This window comes from Sus scrofa, chromosome 5, assembly GCF_054392235.1.
Source record: "Sus scrofa isolate SSC_HxYL_T2T_F1_AM1 chromosome 5, Sscrofa_HxYL_maternal_Yorkshire_Landrace_v2.0, whole genome shotgun sequence".
NCBI lineage: Eukaryota > Metazoa > Chordata > Mammalia > Artiodactyla > Suidae > Sus > Sus scrofa.
Genome location: NC_139387.1, coordinates 49,683,488 through 49,704,470, shown reverse-complemented (window position 1 = coordinate 49,704,470; position 20,983 = coordinate 49,683,488). Strand labels below are relative to the sequence as shown.

General features: G+C 43.8%; 1 protein-coding gene across 2 annotated transcripts in view; it reads right to left on the bottom strand.

The window, feature by feature from the left end:
* The window catches only part of SINHCAF (SIN3-HDAC complex associated factor), an 82,729-nt gene extending 71,401 nt beyond the window's left edge, over window positions 1-11,328 (bottom strand). For both annotated transcript variants that reach the window (XM_084956433.1, XM_084956431.1), the window contains exons 1-2: window positions 10,949-11,328; window positions 4,463-4,535 (exon numbers count right to left, since the gene is read on the bottom strand). The gene's annotated coding sequence lies outside the window, so the exon portion shown is untranslated. The remainder of the gene's footprint in view (window positions 1-4,462; window positions 4,536-10,948) is intronic.
* Between the last annotated feature and the right edge of the window lie 9,655 nt (window positions 11,329-20,983).

Sequence of the window (20,983 nt, the reverse complement as noted above, 5' to 3'; positions counted from 1 at the left end):
TATAACAGGTCACACGGTAAAATTTTGTTTCAGTTTTCGTTGTTGTTAAATATTTTAAGTTTTGTAGTTCATGCACTCTCTCAGCTACTCTTTCCAGAAGAGCTGAGAGCCATCCATGGACAAGACTTAATGAGTGAGCTTGACAATATTCCAATAAATCTTTATTTGGGGACACTGACATTTGAATTTCGTGTAATTTTCACGTCTCGAAAGTTTATACTCCTTTGGGTTTTTCCCAACTATCTGAAAACATGCAAACAATTCTTAGCTTTTAGGTCATTAAAACCAGGTGGCAGGACTGGATTTGGCCTGTGGGCTGAGATTTACTAAACCCCCTTCTGGACATTGGATTATTTTCTTTTTTTTAATTATATGATTTTATTTTTTTAATTTTTAAAAAATGATTTTTTGTATTGGGGAAATAACTATTTAAAAAAAGAATAACAGGAGTTCCTGTTGTGGCTCAGTGGTTAACGAATCCGACTAGGAACCATGAGGTTGCAGGTTCGATCCCTGGCCTTGCTCAGTGGGTTAAGGATCTGGCATTGCCGTGAGCTGTGGTATTGGTTGCAGATGCGACTTGGATCCTGTGCTGCTGTGGTTTTGGCGTAGGCTGACAGCTCCAGCTCTGATTAGACCCCTAGCCTGGGAACCTCCATATGCCATAGGTGCAGCCCCAGAAAAGGCAAAAAGACAAACAAACAAAAAAAAAAAAAACAAAAAAAAGAAAAAAATAATAATAATAAATGATTTTTATTATTTCCATTATAGCTGGTTTACAGTGTTCTGTCAATTTTTTTTTTTTTTTTTTTTGGTCTTTTGTCTTTTTGTTGTTGTTGTTGTTGTTGCTATTTCTTGGGCCGCTCCCGCGGCATATGGAGGTTCCCAGGCTAGGGGTCGAATCAGAGCTGTAGCCACTGGCCTACGCCAGAGCCACAGCAACGCGGGATCCGAGCCGCGTCTGAGACCTACACCACAGCTCACAGCAAAGCCAGATCCTTAACCCACTAAGCAAGGGCAGGGACCGAACCCACAACCTCATGGTTCCTAGTCGGATTCGTTAACCACTGCGCCACGACGGGAACTCCTCAATTTTCTATTGTACAGGAGTTCCCATCGTGGCTCGGGGGAAAGGAATCTGACTAGGAACCACGAGGTTTCGGGTTTAATCCCTAGCTTCAATCAGTGGGTTAAGGATCTAGTATTGCTGTGAGCTGTGGTGTAGGCTGGTGGCTACAGCTCCGATTTAACCCCTAGCCTGGGAATCTCCATATGCCACGGGTGTGGCCCTAAAAAAAATAATAATAATTTTTTCTATTGTACACCAAGGCGACCCAGTCACCCATACATATATACATTCTTTTTCTCACATTATCCTCCACCACAAGTGACTAGTTATAGTTCCCAGTGCTATACAGCAGGTAGATTATTTTCTTTACATTCGTTATCTCCTCTTATTCGAATATCAACCTGACCAGCTAATGTCAGGAAGGAAACTCATTTTACGGAAAAGGAAACTGACTTTGGGATTAAGCTGGGTGCCCCCAGCAATTTTCCTAACATTTCTCTGCCTCAGCTTCCTTGTCTATCTTGTAAGCTTGGGAGAGAATTAAATGAGTTCAGACACATAAAGTACTCAAAACGGTGCCTAACACATAGTAAGCTCCTCATAAATATTAACTGTCACTTCTTCAAGCATTAAAAACTCTTCTAGGAGCTCCTGCTGTGGCGCAACAGGATCAGCAGAGTCTCTGCTTGTTTGCTCCCCAACCGGGGACAGTGGGTTAAAAGGATCCAACATTGTCACAGTTGTGGTACAGGTCACAACTGCAGCTTGGATCTGATCCCTAGCCTGAGGATCTCCATATACCACAGGGTGGCCAAAAAAGAAACGCAAAAAACAAAACTCTTCTACATGACCTTTAATGACTGCATAGTATTTCATATAGGTTTTCATGACTGACTTCACAAAGTCTTTAAAGTTGGACTTTTAATTTGTCCTTTATTTTCTTTCTTAAAAAGAAACTCATAATTACTTTGTGGAAAAATTTAAAGTGGAGATATGAAAAAGAAAAATCGGAGTTCCTGTCGTGGCTCAGCGGAAACGAATCTGACTAGTATCCATGAGGACACGACTTCAATCCCTGGCCCTTGCTCAATGGGTTAAGGATCTGGTGTTGCCATGAGCTGTGGTGTAGGTCGCAGATGCAGCTCGGATTGGCATTGCTATGGCTGTGGCTGTGGCTGTGGCTGTGGCATGGGCTGGCAGCTACAGCTCCCGATTCAACCCCTAGCCTGGGACCCTCCATATGCCACGGGCGTGGCCCTAAAAGACAAAAAAAAAAAAAAAAAGAAAGAAAGAAAAAGAAAAATTGCTCAGAATGCATTCTAGAGATCATAACTGCTTTTATAACATGATGTATGTTTTTCTAGCTTTACTTTTTTTCATTTTTTAAAGTTTTATTGAAATATATTTGATTGGAGTTCCTTGATGGCTCCGTGGGTTAAGGATCCAGCAGTGTGTCACTGCTGTGGCTCAGACCACTGCTGTGGTGCTGGTTTGATCCCTGGCCCGGGAACTTCCGCATGCCATGGGTATGGCTGGAAAAAAAAAGAAAGAAAGAAATATAGTTGATTTACAATGTTGTGATCATTTCTGCTGTACAGCAAAGGGATTCTGTTGTACACATACACATATCCTTTCTTTTTCAAATTCTTTTCTCGTATAAGATTTTCACAGAATATTAAGTAGAGTTCCCTGTGCTATACTTCCACGTTTATTTTTATCTTTAAATGAAGCTGGGATACACTGTGCATACTTTATAACCTGAATTTTCACTTAACACGACAGTGAAGGGCCTCTTGACCTCTAAAATCCTGATCTTAGAGTCTCTGACTTTTATTATCTTAGTTTAACTTGTGCCTTCCCACTGCTCACACTTATTCCCCTAAGGGAGACTAAGCTGACCATCTGGTCTTCTTGGCATTATATTTCTTTTTTCTTTTCTTTTTGGTCTTTTTGTCTTTTTAGGGCTGCACCTGCAGCATATGGAGGTTCCCAGGCTAGGGGTCAAATTGGAGCTACAGCTGCCGGTCCACACCACAGCCACAGCAATGCGGGATCTGAGCCGTGTCTTCAACCTACACCACAGCTCACGGCAACGCTGGATCCTTAACCCACTGAGTGAGGCCAGGGATTGAACCGGAAACCGCATGGTTCCTAGTCAGATTCGTTTCTGCTGAGCCACAAGGGGAACTCCCCTGACACCTTTCTTTTCTTTTTGTTTTTTCTTTTTTGCCCACACCCATGGCATATGGAAGTTCCCGGGTCAGGAGTCAAACTGGTGCCACTGCAGTGACTGGAACCCCTGCAGTGACAACACTGGATCCTTAACCCACTGCACCACAAGGAAACTCCCTTCCCTGACATCTTTATTTTGCTTTCTGTAAGCACCTTACCAATTATACACGATGACTAGTCTTTATCATTTTAAGTGGCAACAAGCTCTGAGTAATTCTGGCGGAGAGCATCTTCACACACAGTTGCTAGAGACCAGCTGAAAGTAGATGTCCCTTTGGAGTATTATCTGGAGTGCTGGCTTTTTTTTTTTTTTTTTTTGGTCTTTTTGCTATTTCTTGGGCTGCTCCTGCGGCATATGGAGGTTCCCAGGCTAGGGGTCAAATCGGAGCTGTGGCCACAGGCCTACACCAGAGCCACAGCAACACGGGATCTGAGCCACGTCTGCAACCTACACCACAGCTCACAGCAACGCCGGATCGTTAACCCACTAAGCAAGGGCAGGGACCGAACCTGCAACCTCATGGTTCCTCGTCGGATTCGTTAACCACTGCACCACGACGGGAACTCCTGGAGTGCTGGCTTTATACAAAAATGCCAAATTACTTCTTACACTGTTGAAGCATCTTTTACCCTTCTCCTTTCTGTTATCAGTGAAAAATAGTATGTAGACTTCAGAACTCAAATTTTGATCTGTTCTTGATTAGATCTAGGTTTACCACACTATGGTTGAGAAAAAGTTGAACTGTTACAATGAATTTTCACATGGTTGAGAAAAAGTTGAACTGTTACAATGAATTTTCACATGGTTGAGAAAAAGTTGAACCCTTACAATGAATTTTCTGTGAGTATAGAAGCTTCTACAATTGACTGAAATACCTAAAATTCTCAACACAATGCGCCTGGCTCCACTTTTGATCTCGTATGAAGTCAGGCACTGGCACACACTAGACTGTGAACTGGACTGATTTGACAGTTTTTGAAGTCAAGTGTTTAGTGATCTGGAAATAGAGTCTTTATACCTGCTGCTGATAGCAGACTGTGGGCCACATGTGAGCCACTGGGTTTGGTATGCTATCAGTAATACAGTCACTTCCCTTTCACCTGCGACAGGGCCAGAGCCCAGGCACGGAGACCTGAATACAAACATGAAAAACACCTTACCACCTGGGAGTCGAGGCAGGTCCAGGCACATCCATTCCTCAGGCATTTAAGCAGCTGTTTCTACAGCGTTACCCTGGAAGAGCAGATGGAAGAGTTAGATTAAAAACCAGTAAAACAGTGGTCTCCTAACTGCTCGACCTTCTCTTTCTCCATCTCCCGTAAAAAAAAAAAAAAAAAAAAAAAAAAAAAACCCTAAAGTACTTTGTCAACTAGACACTAACAATCTTTAGCTTTGTCTATTTCCAAGGAAAAATTACAAGGATTGTTAAAGTCCTTTTAAACTACACAAGAAGCAGTTATGGGACACTTACTGTTATAATGTCATGCACTGTCATATTTGTGGTTTATTTAATTTAATCTCAGAAGGGGACAGGGGGCAGCTAATCGGCAGGCCCTATCAGCGGAGGAGGCCTAGGTGGCTGGTAACAAAAGCAGGGTCAAATATCATAAATGGCAGAACTCAGATCTGAAAGCAGACCTGAGCCCTCAAGCCCAGGTGCTTCCCATGATCACATTACCACATGTCTAGAGCACAACTGAGAAGGAGAACCTTCTTTGGGGGAGGGGGGTGCATTCTAGTGGCACGTGAAAATTCCCACACCAGGGATGGAACCCATGCCAAAGCAACGACCCAGACGAACAACCCAAGCAGCCACACGCTGGAGCCTTAACCCTTTTTGACAGAGAACTCCAGGGCAAAATCTTCCTAGCAACAGCGAGCAGCCAGAAGATGATTGCAGAGGAAGCGCCCAGAGGAAAACTGCCAGGAGTGTGGAGTGGGGGAAGGGACAGAGGCTTTTTTTTTTTTTTTTGGCCGGATAAACCCCAAGGAGACAGGGATCCAACCCAGCCATAGCAGCATCCCAAGCCGCTGCAGTGACAACGCCGTATCCTTAACCCACTGCGGCCACAAGAGAATTTCAGAAGCGTTTTTTCTTAGAAGAAAAAATAGGTAAGGTCATACGCAGGCCTGTCTCTCAAACATTCATTCATCCTGCTTGCTCGCTTGCTCGGGCACAATAGAGATGTTGGCAGATTGGCCGCGGGGGTGGAGGGCGGGGACTGGAGGAGTTGCCACTGTCGTAGTACAGCCAGCACAGGGTAACTGCAGGGCCACCGAGAGGAAATCTCGCCAAAGGCGGGAGCCCGCAGGATAGCGCAGTTACCTGCCCCGAGGAGGGTGCTCCTAGAACAGTATTCAAATCTCAGGGTTAGAGTAACTTGTGGATTGAGTCACCGGGAAAATGAAAGCTGCAAAATGCACTTTGGGTTCGTGTTTTGCTTGTTCCTTTTTCTTCTGCTTTTTGCGGGGACTCCCCACCTCATCCTGGAACAGTGCCGCATTCGGATTGGCTGGAGGAACTGGGTGGCTCTCCCTTCCCACCTGCCGTTCTGAAACCCCACAAAAGTGAAGCCTGAGGGTGTGTATGAAAGAGTGAGGCGTGACGCCACTATCCGCCAGAGGACAGAGAGGACGAGTGGCCCAAAGGGGCTGTGTGTGTGTGTGTGTGTGTGTGTGCGCGCGCGCGTGTGCGTGCGTGCGTGCAGCTTGGAAGTGAGGTGGCAGGTTCTGGCTGCCTGAGCCTCTTCCTGGGGCCAGGTGGACACGGTGTGGGCGCAGAGGCATGACAAGAGCAGAGCAGGGTTCAGTCTTCAGCGAGAAAATGGGGCTTTCTTCCCTCCTTTTCGCAAAGAGCTGGCAGTCTGGGGGCAGAGCCATGGCCAAACCCGGAATTCGAATACTAAGGGCTGAGTACTGAGCAAGACAGATGGAAACTGGAACCCAGAAGGACCACGGAGCTGGTGTGGAGGAGAGGCAGAGCCCCAGAGGCGGCCCTGGTTATCTATTTCCGTGTAACAAATTAACAAAAACGGAACTGCTTGAAACAGAAAACGTTTATCAGCTCAGCCTCTTTGGGTGGGGAGTCCGAGTCCAGGGCGTGGCTCAGCCCGGTGCCTCCTGACTAAAGGACTTTCATGGGGTAGCAGTGATGCTGTTGGCGGAGGATGCTCTCTCCCTGGAAGGTTCAACAACTGGTGAAGGACCTGGTTCTGAGCTCAGTCACGTGGTTGCTGACTGGAGTCAGCTGCTCACAGGCGGTTGGCTGGAAGCCTCCCCTCTGTTCCTTGTCACATGCCCCCATTCCAAGGCATTCACAACAAGACAGCTGATTCCCCCCAAAGGAGAGCCATAAAGCCCCCAGAAAGGAGCCACGGTCCTTATGGAGCAAAAATGTCAATTCTGCCATATTCAGTTCTCCAGAATCACGTCAGGAGATCAGCTCACACTCGAGGGCATGAATACCAGGAGGAAGGGATCAGTGGGGCCATCTTAAAGGCTGCCTTGTCACAGTGTCCAAGCTGAGACCTGGAGAGGAGCTGGCTGGGCCGAAGGGAAGGGGGTTGTGTGGAGAGGCTAGTGAGGTAAGCTGCAGCTGTAATTCATCGTGGCTAAGTGGTTCACATGAGTGGAGATGCGTGCTAGGGAGACCAGCAGGGCCCAGAAGGTGTAAGGCTGTTTCGTTGTGTGGGTTTTTTGGCCACACTTGGGGCATTCGGAAGTTCTGGATATCAAACCCACACCATAGCAGTGACAAGGCAGATCCTCAATCTGCTGAGCCACCATGGAACTCCTGCGTAAGACCTTTTAAACCCAGATTTGTGAAGGTGGACTTCATCCTGGAGGAATGGAGAGCTTAAACCTGGAGGCTAAAATTTAAGATTTGGCTTTAGAAAGATGACACTGCTGTGGGGAGAATGGATCGGAGGGAGTAAGAGGGAAAGAGGGAGGCCATGGGGGATTTTGAACTAAGGTAGTGACTGAAGAGATAGATGGAATCTGGAGATAGAAGTTGAAGGCGTTCCCATCGTGGCTCATCGGTTAACAAATCTGACTAGGAGCCGTGAGGTTGCAGGTTCGATCCCTGGCCTTGCCAAGTGGGTTAGGGATCGGCATTGCCATGAGCTGTGGTGTAGGTTGCAGACGCGGCTCGGATCCCGCGTTGCTGTTGCTCTGGCATAGGCCTGTGGCTACAGCTCCGATTTGACCCCTAGCCTGGGAACCTCCATATGCCACGGGAGCGGCCCAAGAAATGGCAAAAAGACAAAAAAAAAAAAAAAAAAAAAAGAAAGAAAGAAGTTGAGATCATTAGGTCGTGTGACTGAGTCCTCATTGTCTGCCATCTCCTTCGTGAACACACGTTCAACAAGGTCTCTGGTATCTCCAGTGCCTAGAATGGTGGTGGTTTTTTTTTAAGACTTTATTTTTTATGAGCAGTTTTAGGTTTACCACAAAATTGAGAGGGAGATGCAAGAGATTTTCCATACATCCTCTGTCCCCACAGATGTGTTCATTCCCTCTCCCTTTATTAACATTACTCACAGAATAGTACTTTTTTTTTTTTTTAACCAAGGATGAACCTACATTGATACATTAAAATCACAACGTCCATTGTTCACCTTACAGTTCACGCTTAGTGCTGTACATTCTATAGGTTTTGATAAATATATAACAGATATCCATCATTTTAACATCATACAGAATTCATTTCAGTGCCCTAAAAATCCTTTGTGGTCCACTTGTTCATCCTCATCCACCATCCCAGCCCTGGCAACCACTAATGTTTTATTGTCACATAGTGTTGCCTTTTCCAGAATGTCATATAGTTGGAATCATGCAGTGAAATAAGTTTGCTTCTTTCACTCAGCAGTATGCATTTCAGTTTCCCCTATTCTTTTCATAGCTTCATAACTCATTTATTTTTAGTGCTGAATAATATTCCATTATTTATGTTATATATGTTTAGTGCTGAACAATATTCCATTGTGGCTTAGTGGTAATGAACCCGACTGGTATCCATGAGGACTCGGGTTTGATCCCTGGACTCACTCACTGGGTTAAGGATCTGGCATTGCCGTGAGCTGTGGTGCAGGTCAACGACATGGCTTGGATCCTGCGTTGCCACCGCTTTGGCATATGCCGGCAGCTGCAGCTCTGATTCATCCCCTAGTCTGGGAACTTCCATATGTCTCGGATGCAGCCCTGAAAAGTGAAAATTCTGATAATGATTCATTGTGTGAATATACACATTTATTTATCCATTCACCTACCAAAGGCCATCTTGGTTGCTTCCTAAATGGTGGCTTTAAATGGATGGGTCGTTTATCCCCAGCTTTCTGTGAATAAATTGGTAGACCCTTTCTCTGAAATACAGAGGACAAAACATGGCTAGGAACTTAATATTTGAGAAATAGTGAGTTTCTGGCACATCCAAGAGGAGATGCTCAGTAGGCAGCTGAAATGTGGGCAATTGGAGAGCTGCCCAGAAAAATAGTGAGAGATGCAGATTAGGGTGTCCTAAGCACCCAGGTGCCGATTGTGGGAGTGGATAATAGGGCACCAGATTTCCAGGACTCCCTGAGCAGCAACAGCATTTTGAAAGACAGTACAGGAAGGAAAGCCAATGGTCATTCACCAAAGAAAGCCCAAATGTGCTGCCAGAAAGGAAAACCAGGAGTGGAGGGAACCAGAAAGAACAGGAGGCAGTGAGAGTGTCAGGTAAGGACTGCAGAGCCCAGGGCTTTGAAGCCTGGGGCAGGTGGGGAGGGAGGTGAAAAGGAATGTTTTCCAGAAATGCAGAGCATTACTTAATATCTTAGAAGTTAAAGCTGCTGCTTCCAAATTTCATTAAAGGACAAAGAAAATTGATAAACGCTTAGACATCAGCTCCCCCAAATTGGTCTTTCTTGCAACAATTTAAGAATCACTTGGGAGGCTTTTCAGAAATACCGGTTTGAAGATGTGTCCCAGCCCTATAAAACAAGTCTCCCAAAAGGGAGGTAGAGACAACTGTAGGTTTTTTAGGTTTATTTTTTGTTTTTTAAAGCCACCAAGTGATTTTTGAAGTGTGACGAGATTTGGAAATCACTCATTTAAACAAACCTCTAACAACTCCTGGTTCATATTTGGCTTAAGCCCTTTTTGAAGAATTAAAGTGGCAGGAAAATTTGTAGATTGCTGAGCTATGAGAAGCTGATTGCTAAATTTAAAAGTTTCATAGGAAATTTAAAGCAATCAGGAAAAGAAACTCCCCTACAAAGTTTAAAAACAGCAACTAGAAAACACATCTTGTTTGTTTATTATGAACAAAATGCTCCAGTTTTCTTGCGGTGCAGTGGGATCTGGCATTGTCAATGCAGAGGCTTGTATCACTGCTGTGGTTCGATCCCTAGCCTAGGAACTTCCACATACCGTGGACAAGGTAAAAAAAAAAAATTTTTTAAGAAAGAAAATGCTGAGAACAGTAATTAGGATTATAAATTTAGTTGAGAGTAAATGAGAGCTAGATTAGTAACTAAAACTGCCTGTAAACACTTGTACAATGGTTATCCTCCTGGATGTGGTTTGCAAAAGAACCCAGTGGATATCTGAAGAGCAGGGGACCTGTTCCAGGCTCTGCCTGGGTGAGAAGTCCTCATTGTTTCATAAGCCAAGAAAAATTCCCCAGCTCACCGCTGCCTCCTCGCTGGAAAAACCCGGAAGCTCCCTTCTCAGCACTCCTAGAGCACAGCCTGGACTGTCTGGCTGCCCCCCACTTCCTTAGCACTTTCCTTTGTGCCTGGCAGTTTAACTTTGAGCCTCAGAAGTCCATTAAAACTCCCTTGCGGGTCCTTGGGGGACCACTGGCCTTTGTAAGCTCCACAACCAAACAGCAGCCTTGCACGAATTCTCGGGAGCCCTCCTTAGGGCCCCTCCAGACTGGCAGAGACCCCAGGGATTTACTTCCCACCTTCTGGAAATACAACTCAAAGCTCACCACTCACTCCTCCCCTTTCCCCAGGATTTTACATTGAAATCATCCCCCCCCATCCCACCCCGTTTTTACCTTTTCTTGCTGTCCTTAAGGATTTGTATACTAGTTTTTCATTTGTTTTTAGGACATGAACTTCTCACCAGGAAATGAAAATCACAGAGAAAGTAGTAAGTCACAGCTCCCCCTCCCTAGCTCAGGGGAAGCCTCGCTGGCAAGGCTCAGACGTTTACATCTTCAGGTCAAATTGTTCCAAACAATAGGTGCCCTTAGGTTTCCCCTTACTGGGCAGAATGTACCCAAATTCACTGGTTTCCTACCCCACACGGGATTTCTCTGGGGTTTTTAGAGGGTTTCTTTAAATTAGTTCAATCTTAATCTAATTAGCCCACAAAGAGATGCACATAAAATATTATTTCTCTCCTATCAAGATGGCAAAAAAATTAAAATGGAGCTTGACAATACCCTGTTTGAGCCATCTTGCTGGGAAGCTGATACAGTCTTGCACCACTGGAGGGGTTCCGAATCAAGAGTCTTAAATATGTGCATACCCTTCCCAGTAATCCCATTTCTAGGAAAATATCCTAAGGAAATAATCAAGAGAGGCCATCAATGATTCATGAACAAAGCATATTCACTGCAAAGCCACAACTGAGAAAAACTGGAGAGGACTTACTTGCCTCCCAGGTAGGGTTTAGCTCCACAACTCCTCCTACAGCTCAGTGATGAAAGGAGGCGCCTCCAGCCTTGCAGTCATCCAGGCGGCAAAGGCTTACTAGGTACCTACTCGGCATCAGGCACTTGGCTGGGTAAACAAAACAGCTAAGTCCCCAGCCCCCGTGGAAGTTGCACTCACTAGAATTCACGATCTCGTAAAACAGTTTTTAAGTTGTTCACATTATGCTTTTCGGGCCGAGGCCGGTTACACACTGTATCACCCCCTCCTCTCTCATCTCCTGCCAAAAGCAATTACCAGTTCCGAACCCTTTTCCCTTCAGTGGCTCTCTCCAGTCTCCCTAGACCTCTTCATTCCTTTTCCAAGGCAGATCCTAAGGCTCCGAGGTAACCTGATAACAGCGGGAAGAACACCAACATGGAAGTCTTCCGATTGGTTTCTAGTTCCAGGAAGTTGCCGTCTTCAGGCAAATCACATCACCTCCGGGTCTGTTTCTAACCAGAATAAAGAAAGAAAGGGCTGGACCAGTCTTCTGGGTTCTCTGAGTCCAATCATCTTTGGCTCTGTGAAAGAACCATCCATAGATGAGAGAGTCTTAACCCGCCGTTCAAGGGAGCGGGAGACCGAGACCCCCAGCCCCCAGGAACTGCGCATTTCTGGCTGGAGGAGGGGCTGGGAGGCTGGGCCCGGGGCCCTTCACCCATCCAGTGTTTTCCTGAAAGGGCAGTGGGACGGTCTCCATTTTCACTGCTGCAGAAGACAGGAACTCGGGTCATTATAGTAGTTGGTTTATTGATTACCAACTGGGAGACAGATAAATAAACAGAGTTGCAGAAGTTTACACATGATCTTAGAATATGCTGGAGGCTCCTCCTTTCATTTAGGACCCCCTTCCTGCCGGCCCTTGTCCCCTACTGTGCTCTTCTGCTTTGAAAAGGGCAGTCAGAAAGAATCAATCCTTGTCCTCACCTCAGAACGAGAGAGCAATTTGCAACTCAGAAGAGCAGTTGGACTTTGACCCTTGCAGTTAAGAGCTGCTCTGAGAAATTTCCTGTGACCTGTTGAAGTTTGCTGCGTCGAAGCAGTAAGGAGTTTTGACATTAATGTCGATTTAAATCAGGAGTAAAAAAGGCGGTTCAGCGTCAGGGTTCTACCAGCTCCTTGAAATTGTGCATAAAAGTGAGTTTGTGTGTATGTCTGTAGGCACATTTTACTAGAGAATGTTCACAGCTTTCCTTGGATTCTCAAAGGGACTTACGAGCTGCCCAAAGATTCAAGTTGCTTCAAGTGACAAGTGGGTGCTAGTAAGGGGGAGCTGGGGTGCGAGTCCATGGGAGTGGAAGAGGGAGAAGGAAAAGTGGGGGAGGAGGTATTCCAGTAAAGACTTCACAAAACAGCAGGACTATGGCATGGGTAGCATTTCTTGTGCTCTTACTCTATGCCAGGTATGGTTCTAGACTAAAATATACAAGGACTGGTTCATTCGTATATCAACTTTATGATGTAAATAAGATTATTGTTTTGGCTTTGTAGAGTTGCTCATTTAATAAATATTTACCATGTATCAGGCACTGTTCCCAGAGCTGGGGATATAGTAGGTAATGAAACAGTCGAAAATACCTCCTTTGTGGAGCTTACATTCCTGTGGGGAGATAAATAAGGAAACCAGGTTTGCAGAGATAAACAAGTGATAAACAAGGGTCTTCAGCTAGTAAGCAGTAGAGATTTGAACCCAGGTGGTATGGCACTAGAAGCTGCTTTTTGTTTGTTTGTTTGTTTTATAAGGAATAGATAATAACGTTGAACAGTTGAAAACTAAAAAATTCTTTGCCACAAAAAATACCAAAAATTAAAATGAAAAGTGAGAAAATATTAACATTTCGTAGAGCAAAGGATAGCTCAAAAATATTTTTAGATAAGTCAAAACCAAAAATACACATTAAAAATGAATATGCAGGAGTTCCCGTCATGGCGCAGTGGTTAATGAATCCGACTAGGAACCATGAGGTTGCGGGTTCGGTCCCTGCCCTTGCTCAGTGGGTTAACAATCCGGCGTTGCCGTGAGCTGTGGTGTAGGTTGCAGACGTGGCTCAGATCCTGTGTTGCTGTGGCTCTGGTGTAGGCCGGTGGCTACAGCTCCGATTCGACCCCTAGCCTGGGAACCTCCATATGCCGCGGGAGCGGCCCAAGAAATAGCAAAAAGACAAAATAAATAAATAAATAAATAAATAAATAATGAATATGCAAAGATTACTAAAATAACTCAGAAGAGGAAATATATATGATCAATAATGTTGAATACTGGCTTCCTGAATTATGATTACAACATTTTGTTTAGGGAGTTCCCTGGTGGTCTAGTGGTTAGGATTCAGCATTTGTACTGCTGTAGCAAACCCCCCCCCACACACACGGAAACAAACAGAAAGTCTGTTTATTGCTTGCCCAGTAAGGTAGAGCTTTACATTTGACAGCTTCTTAGTAAACATCAGAGGGCAAAGGGTGGAATCTGGATATTTACTGAGAATTTGGAGACTAGCCTTAACCAGGTCTTAACCCACTGCACCATGGTGGGAACGCCTCAATTAGACTTTTAAGAAACCTTGAGACACATCATTGACATTCAACAAATTTCACATACTTAAGGTATACAGTGTTAAGTTTTGACATGAGTCAGGAAACTATCTCTACAATTAAGATTATAAATATATTTGTCACTTCCAAAGGTTCTTTGTGACTGTCATTCTGCCCCTAGCCTCCATCTCCAAGCAGCAACAGTCACTGCACATTATTTGCATTTTTTGTTTGAATTTATACAAATAGAATTCTATAGCATGAATTTATTTTTTGCCTGCTCTTTTTACTCAGAATAATTGTTTTGAAATGCATCTATGTTATATGTATCAAATGTTTGCTCCTTTTTATTGCTGAGTAGTATTCCATTGTATATCACAAATTATTTATCCACTCATCTGTATAGGGTTGCTCCTGAGGCATATGGTGGTTCCCGGGCTAGGGGTTGAATCAGAGGTATAGCCACGGGCCTACACCACAGCCGCAGCAAGATCTGAGCCGCATCTTCAAACTATACCACAGCTCACGGCAGTGTCAGATCCTTAACCTGCTGAGCGAGGCCAGGGATTGAACCTTCGTCCTCATGGATACTAGTCAGATTCATTTCCGCTGAGCCACGGCGGGAACTCATGTCCATTCATCTGTAATGCCAATTGGGTTGATTCGTTTTTGGCTATTGCAAATAAAACTGTGATTAATATTCACATACAAGTATTTGTGTAGACATATGCTTTTACTTCTCTTCAGTAATTAATTACCTTAGAATGACTGGATTATATGATAGGTGTATGTCAAACTTTAAAATTTTTTTTCTCTTTTTTTTTTTTTAGGGCTGCACCCGTGGCATATGGAGGTTCCCAGGCTAGGGGTCTAATTGGATCTGCAGCTGCCGGTCTATACCACAGTTACAGCAGTGCAGGATCCAAGCCACATCTGCCCTATACCACAGCTCAAGGCAATGTGGGATCCTTAACCCACTGAGCAAGGCCAAGGATTGAACCCACAACCTCATGGTTCCTAGTTAGAATTGTTTCTGCTGCTCCACAGTGGGAACTCCCCAAATTTTGTATTTGTATGTAATTATTCTTTTTTTAATTTTTTTTATTTTTGGCTGCACTCACAGCATGTGGAAATTTCTGGGCCAGGGATAGAATCCCAGCCATAGCAGCAACCAGAGCTGCGGTAGTGACATTGCCAGATTCTTAACCTTTTGTGCCAAAAGGGAACTCCTATTTTTATTTTTAATTTAATTTTTTTTAAGGGCTGCACCCACAGCATATGAAAGTTCCCAGGCTAGGGGTCGAATCGGAGCTATAGCTGCCAGCCTACCACGGCCACAGCATGTGGAAGTTTCCAGGCCAGAGATTGAACTCATCACAGCAGGGGCCAGATCCATGGCAGTGATAACACCAATCCTTAACCTGCTGAGCCACAAGGGAATCCTATGTCAAAGTTTTTAAAAAGTCATCGAACTGTTTTCCAAAGTAGATGTACTATTTTCCATTGCTCTCAGCAGTACATGAGAATTTCATTTGCTCTACGTCCCCACCAATATTTGGTATGGTCAGTCCTTTCCACTTTAGCCGTTTTTCAGAGGTATATATTGATATCACTCTTGAATTTCCTTTTTTTTTTTTTTTTTTTTTTTGTCTTTTAGGGCTGCACCCATAGCATATGGAAGTTCCCAGGGTAGGATTCAAATCAGAGCTGTAGCCACTGGCCTACACCACAGCCACAGCAACACCAGATCCTTAACCCACTGAGCGAGGCCAGGGATCGAACCTGTGTCCTCATAGATGCTAGTCAGATTTGTTTCCACTGAGCCATGACAGGAACTCCCTGAATTCCCATTTCTGAGATAATGATGCTGAGCATCTTTTTTGTTTCCTCTCAAAATTCGTATATTGAAGTCCTAACCCACAATACCTCAGAATGTGACTATATTTGGAGATAAGGTCTTTAAAGAGCTAAGTTACAATGAGGTCCTTAGGGTTGGCCCTAATCCAATAGGACAGGTATCCTTATGAGAAGAGGAAATTGGGACTCAGGCACGCACTGAGAGAAGACCATGTGAAGACAGAAGTTCTGTCTGTAAGACAAGATTCTATCTGTAAAACAAGGAGAGAAGCCTCTGAAGAAACCACTTCTGCTGACACCTAGACTTCTAGCCTCTGGAATCATGAGAAAATACATTTCTGGAGTTCCCGTCGTGGCGCAGTGGTTAACGAATCCAACTAGGAACCATAAGGTTGTGGGTTCGGTCCCTGCCCTTGCTCAGTGGGTTAAGGATCCAGTGTTGCTGTGAGCTGTGGTGTAGGTTGCAGACGCAGCTCGGATCCCGTGTTGCTGTGGCTCTGGTGTAGGCCGGTGGCTACAGCTCCGATTCGACCCCAGCCTGGGAATCTCCATATGCCGTGGGAGCGGCCCAAAGAAATAGCAAAAAGACAAAAAAAAACAAAAAAAAGAAAAGAAAAGAAAATATATTTCTGTTGTTTAAACCAACAGTCTGTGGTACTTTGCTCCCAAGATGCCACCAATCCCACTGCACCACAGTGGGAACTCTGTGGTACTTTGCCAGATCAGTCCTAGCAAACTAACATATACTTCTTCATCCATTTTCTGGAAGATTGAATATAGAATTTTTATTTATTATTTCTTCCTTAAATTTTTGATAGAATTTCCTAGTGAACTTATCTGAACCTGGAGTTTTCTTTGGGAGAAAGTTAACTATTCAATTGGAATTGAATAACAAATTCAATTTCTTTAATAGACAGGCTATTCAGGTTATCTGCTTCTTCTTAAGTGAACTTTGATAATTAACGTCTTTAAGAAACATCCGTTTCATCTAAGCTGTGGAATTTGTTGACAAAATGTTGATTGATGAAAAAAAGGCACCAACTGCCATATCAGGAATGAGAGAGGTGACACAGATACAGATTATATATTACAAGGATATAAGGGAATATTATGAACGACAGGAACTCTTAATCATTACTATTTCTATTATTAAGTTTCTAAAGGTAGAAGCATAGGTCATTGATTTGAGATGTTTTTCTAATAAAGGTATTTAGTACTCTTTAAGAGCTGTCTTGGGGGTTCCCATGGTGGCTCAGCAGTTAACAAACCCAACTAGGATCCATGAGGACACGGGTTCGATCCTTGGCCTTTCTCAGTGGGTTAAGGATCCAGCGTTGTCATGAGCTGTGGTGTAGGTCGCAGACGTGGCTCGGATCCCGCGTTGCTGTGGCTCTGGCGTAGGCAGGCAGCTCTAGCTCTGATTTGATCCCTAGCTTGGGAACCTCCATATGCCTCGGATGCAGCCCTAAAAAGCCAAAAAAAAAAAAAAAAAAACCAACAAAAAAACCTGCCTTGGATGCACCCCACAAATTTTGATATTCTGTGTTTCCATCTAGTTCAAAATACTTTTAGCTTTCACTTTTGATTCATTTTCTGACCTTCGTGGCCAGAGAACATACTTTACATAACTTGAATCTCTTAAAATTTGACACTTGTTTTATAGTACTTGGAAAGAATTTGTATTCTGGTATTGCTGGATAAAGAATTCTATTAATACCAATTAGGTCAAGTTGGTGGGTAGTGCTGTCCAAGTCCTCTGTGCCTCTACTGATTTCTTTCTTACCTGTTTATCAGTTATTGAGAAAGGAGAGCTTATCCTACTATAACTGAGACTTTGTCTATTTCTTATTGATTCCATGAGTTTTTCTGTCTACATGGTCTGAAGCTCTGTTATTTTTGAGCAGGATGTAAGTGAGAATTCAAGGAAAAGTTTCGGAGCATTTAAGGACACAAGCTATGTGCAGGTGAAAGATAGACTGTGCAGTTGTATCACATTGGAATATAGAGAACATCTGGCCCATATTCTGGCTCTGACAGCAGTGATTTATTTTTAGGTTTTGCTGCCCAGAGATTAATTGCTCCATCTAGGTTACCGTATCTATTTTAATCAAAGTATAGTACATATGAGGATAAAGAACCCAAAGAATTCTTAAAAATATCAGGTCGAAGATGGTTCTCTGGGACACAAGTCTACCATTTTCCCAGTCTTCTGGCTTTCTGAATAAAGTCGCTTTTTCTTGCCCAAACCCCTCCCCCGCCAAAAAATTAGGTTGAATCATATGGAGTTATTGACATTTGCCTTTGACCTATAAAAATGGTAATTTAACAAAGCAAGAATGTTTGTTCACTATGGTTATTGTTCAGAATAGTGAAACACTGGGAGTCATCTAAATGTCAAACAATAAATCATGCCACATCCTTATTGTAGATTTAGAATTAAAGTTTTGAGCGATTATCTAATAACTCCCTTTGCGTTCTCATCCAATTTTCATAACACTAAATTCCATCTATATATGCCAACAACTCTCAAGGTCATATCAGAAGTCGAATTGTTCACAAAATCCAGACTCAGACACTCAATTTCCTGTTCGCTATTTCCATTTGAGTTCCTAACCAATATTTGAAATGTAACATGTTCAAAACTGAATTCCCAATCTATCTTCAAAGCCTTTTCTCCCCACATCCTCACTCATCTCAGTTCATGGAATTCTAGCTTCACCTTTCCCAGTGGTTTAGGTCAAAACCCGTTGGGGTCATTTTTGACCTTTCTTTTCCTCATCCCCCACATTCAATCTGACAGGATATTCTTTGACTTTAGCTTCAAAATATTCCCAGTACCCAATACTCTTCACCACCTTCATTCCTACCACCGAGGTCTTCTTTCCTTTACAGTGCAAAAGCCTCCTGACCTTACTGCAGTTAGTCAGTATTTTAAAGGGCTATAATGACAATTGTATACATCTCTGGGGTTCCTGTTGCAGTGCAGCAAAAACAAATCTGACTAGTATCTATGAGGATGCAGATTCGATCCCTGGCCTCGCTCAGTGGATTAAGGGTCCAGTGTTGTCGTGAATTGTGGTGTAGGTTGCAGACGTGGCTGAGATCCTGCGTTGCTGTGGCTGTGGTGTAGGCTGTCAGCTGTAGCTCTGATTCAACCGCTCACCTGGGAACTTTCATATGCGGCCCTAAAAAGCAAAAAAAATAAAAATTAAAAAAAAAATTATATACATCTGGACCAAGTTCAAAATGAGCATGGCAGACAATGTCAGCTCTCAACCATGGTCTCACAGGGCTTGGAGACATTTGCTATCTTCTCATCGTTTCTGCCTGCATTTTCCCACTCCCATTTTTTGTTTCTTCTTTGGCTGAATATAAGGAACTAAACTGCGCCAGTTATCAATTTTATTGCCTTTTAGCTCCAAATGCATCCTCCGTTGCTTGCTCTACAACAATGGAGCTAGACCCTCTTACCAACATTTCTTCTTTGTCAGTTGGCACAGTGGTAACCTTTGTCAACAGAATGCACTGGAGGGGCACTCTAGGAGGGTGCTCTTCTTCCTAGTTCTGCTGGGCCCCGCTCTGTGGGCTCTTGTAATAGGCAGCTCCTGCTCTTAAAGCAGAGGGTAACCTCATTTGGCACCCCCTTTGGATGGCTCTGCAGTGAAGTTTACTGGTGTAACACCATGGATGTCTTCCTTGGTACCCTCTCCAGCGGTTTCCCAGCAAGTTCAAGGAGACAGCACGCCCCATGGATGTTGCCTGGCACCTGACAGCAGATTCCAAACAAGTGGCACTAGTGCAACATCTCAGTAAAGTTGTCATTCAGTGTGCCATGGCTGTGCCCTAATAAAATCAGATGCTCAGTCTAAGGGGGAGAGGCTCCTTTAGGAGCTTATTCTTGTATTCTTATATTCTTTAGGGTTCTTTTTATTGCTTAGCAACAAATCCTCTGTCATTCTGATTGTTTGTTATAGTAGCCTCTGATGGTTAATTTTATGTGTCAGCTTGGCTGGGCCATGATGCCCAGATTATTTTTTTTCTTTTTTGTGCTTTTTATGGCCGCTCCTGCAGCATATGGAAGTTCCCAGGCTAGGGGTTGAATTGGAGCTACAGCTGCCAGCCTATGTCACAGCCATAGCAACACAGGATCTGAGCCATGTCTGTGACCTACACCACAGCTCACAGCAATGCTGGATCCTTAACCCACTGAGCGAGGCCAGGGATCGAACCTGTGTCCTCATGGATGCTAGTTGGGCTCGTTAACCACTGAGCCATGAAGGGAACTCCCACGGTGCCCAGATTCTTTTTTTTTTTTTTTTTTTTTGTCTTTTTGTCGTTGTTGCTATTTCTTGGGCCACTCCCGCGGCATATGGAGGGTCTCAGGCTAGGGGTCGAATTGGAGCTGTAGCCACCGGCCTACGCCAGAGCCATAGCAACGCAGGATCCGAGCCGCGTCAGCAACCTACACCACAGCTCACGGCAATGCCGGATCGTTAACCCACTGAGCAAGGGCAGGGACCGAACCCGCAACCTCATGGTTCCTAGTCGGATTCGTTAACCACTGCGCCACGACAGGAACTCCGGTGCCCAGATTCTTAAACATTATTCTGGATGTTTCTGTGAAAGTGTTTTTTGGGTGAGATTAACATTTACATTGGTGGACTTTGAGTAAAGCATATTCTCTCCATAACGTTGGTGGGCCTCATCCAATCAGTCAAAGGCCTTAACAGAGCATAGACTGACCTCTTCTTAGCCAGAAGGAATTCTGCCAGTCAACTGTCTTTGAGACAGAACTCTTTCCCTGGTTCTCCAGCTCACCAGCCTACCCTGCAGATTTTGGATTTACCAAGGCTCCACCATGCTGTGAGCCAATTCCTTAAAATAATCTCTCTGTGTACACACACACACACACACACACACACACACACACACACACACACGTCCTGTTGGTTCTGTTTCTCTGGAGAACTCTAATGTAGTTCTTTACCCCTCTTCAAATTGTTGTGTGGCTTCTAACTCCTGATGTGGACCCTGACAAATATAGCATTATTTCCCTGAACTCCTAATCTGTAACACAACTGCCTACTTGGCATTTTTACTTGGATGTCTAACAGGTTTGCCAAACTTAAGTCCAAAAGTAAGTTCTTGATGTTCCTCTTGCAAACTTATTCCTCCTATGCTTTTTCCAATCTCAGCTAAAGACAACTCCATTTCTGTGAGGCTTTCCGTGGCTAATCCATTTACAATTGCAGTCCATCTCTAAGCAGCCCCAACCCTAGTTTCAATCCCTCTTCTTTGCTTTTTATCAATTATATGTATTACTTTTCTGTCACATTTATTGTATAACTCCTGCATTAGAATATAAATTCCATGAGAGCAGGAATTTGAAGTGTATATATGTTTAAACTGCTGTATGCCTACGTATGCATGTATATGTGTATGATTAGTGGGTAGTCAATGAATCTTTCATCTTTACTATGGATTATTAATTTTTTTAGTCAAAAACTTTTATATTTTTGAGTGTCTTGTTTAAGAAACACTACCCTTTCCCAAGTTCATAAATACATTCTACATTTTCTTCTAATATTTTTATTTTGCTTTTTACAT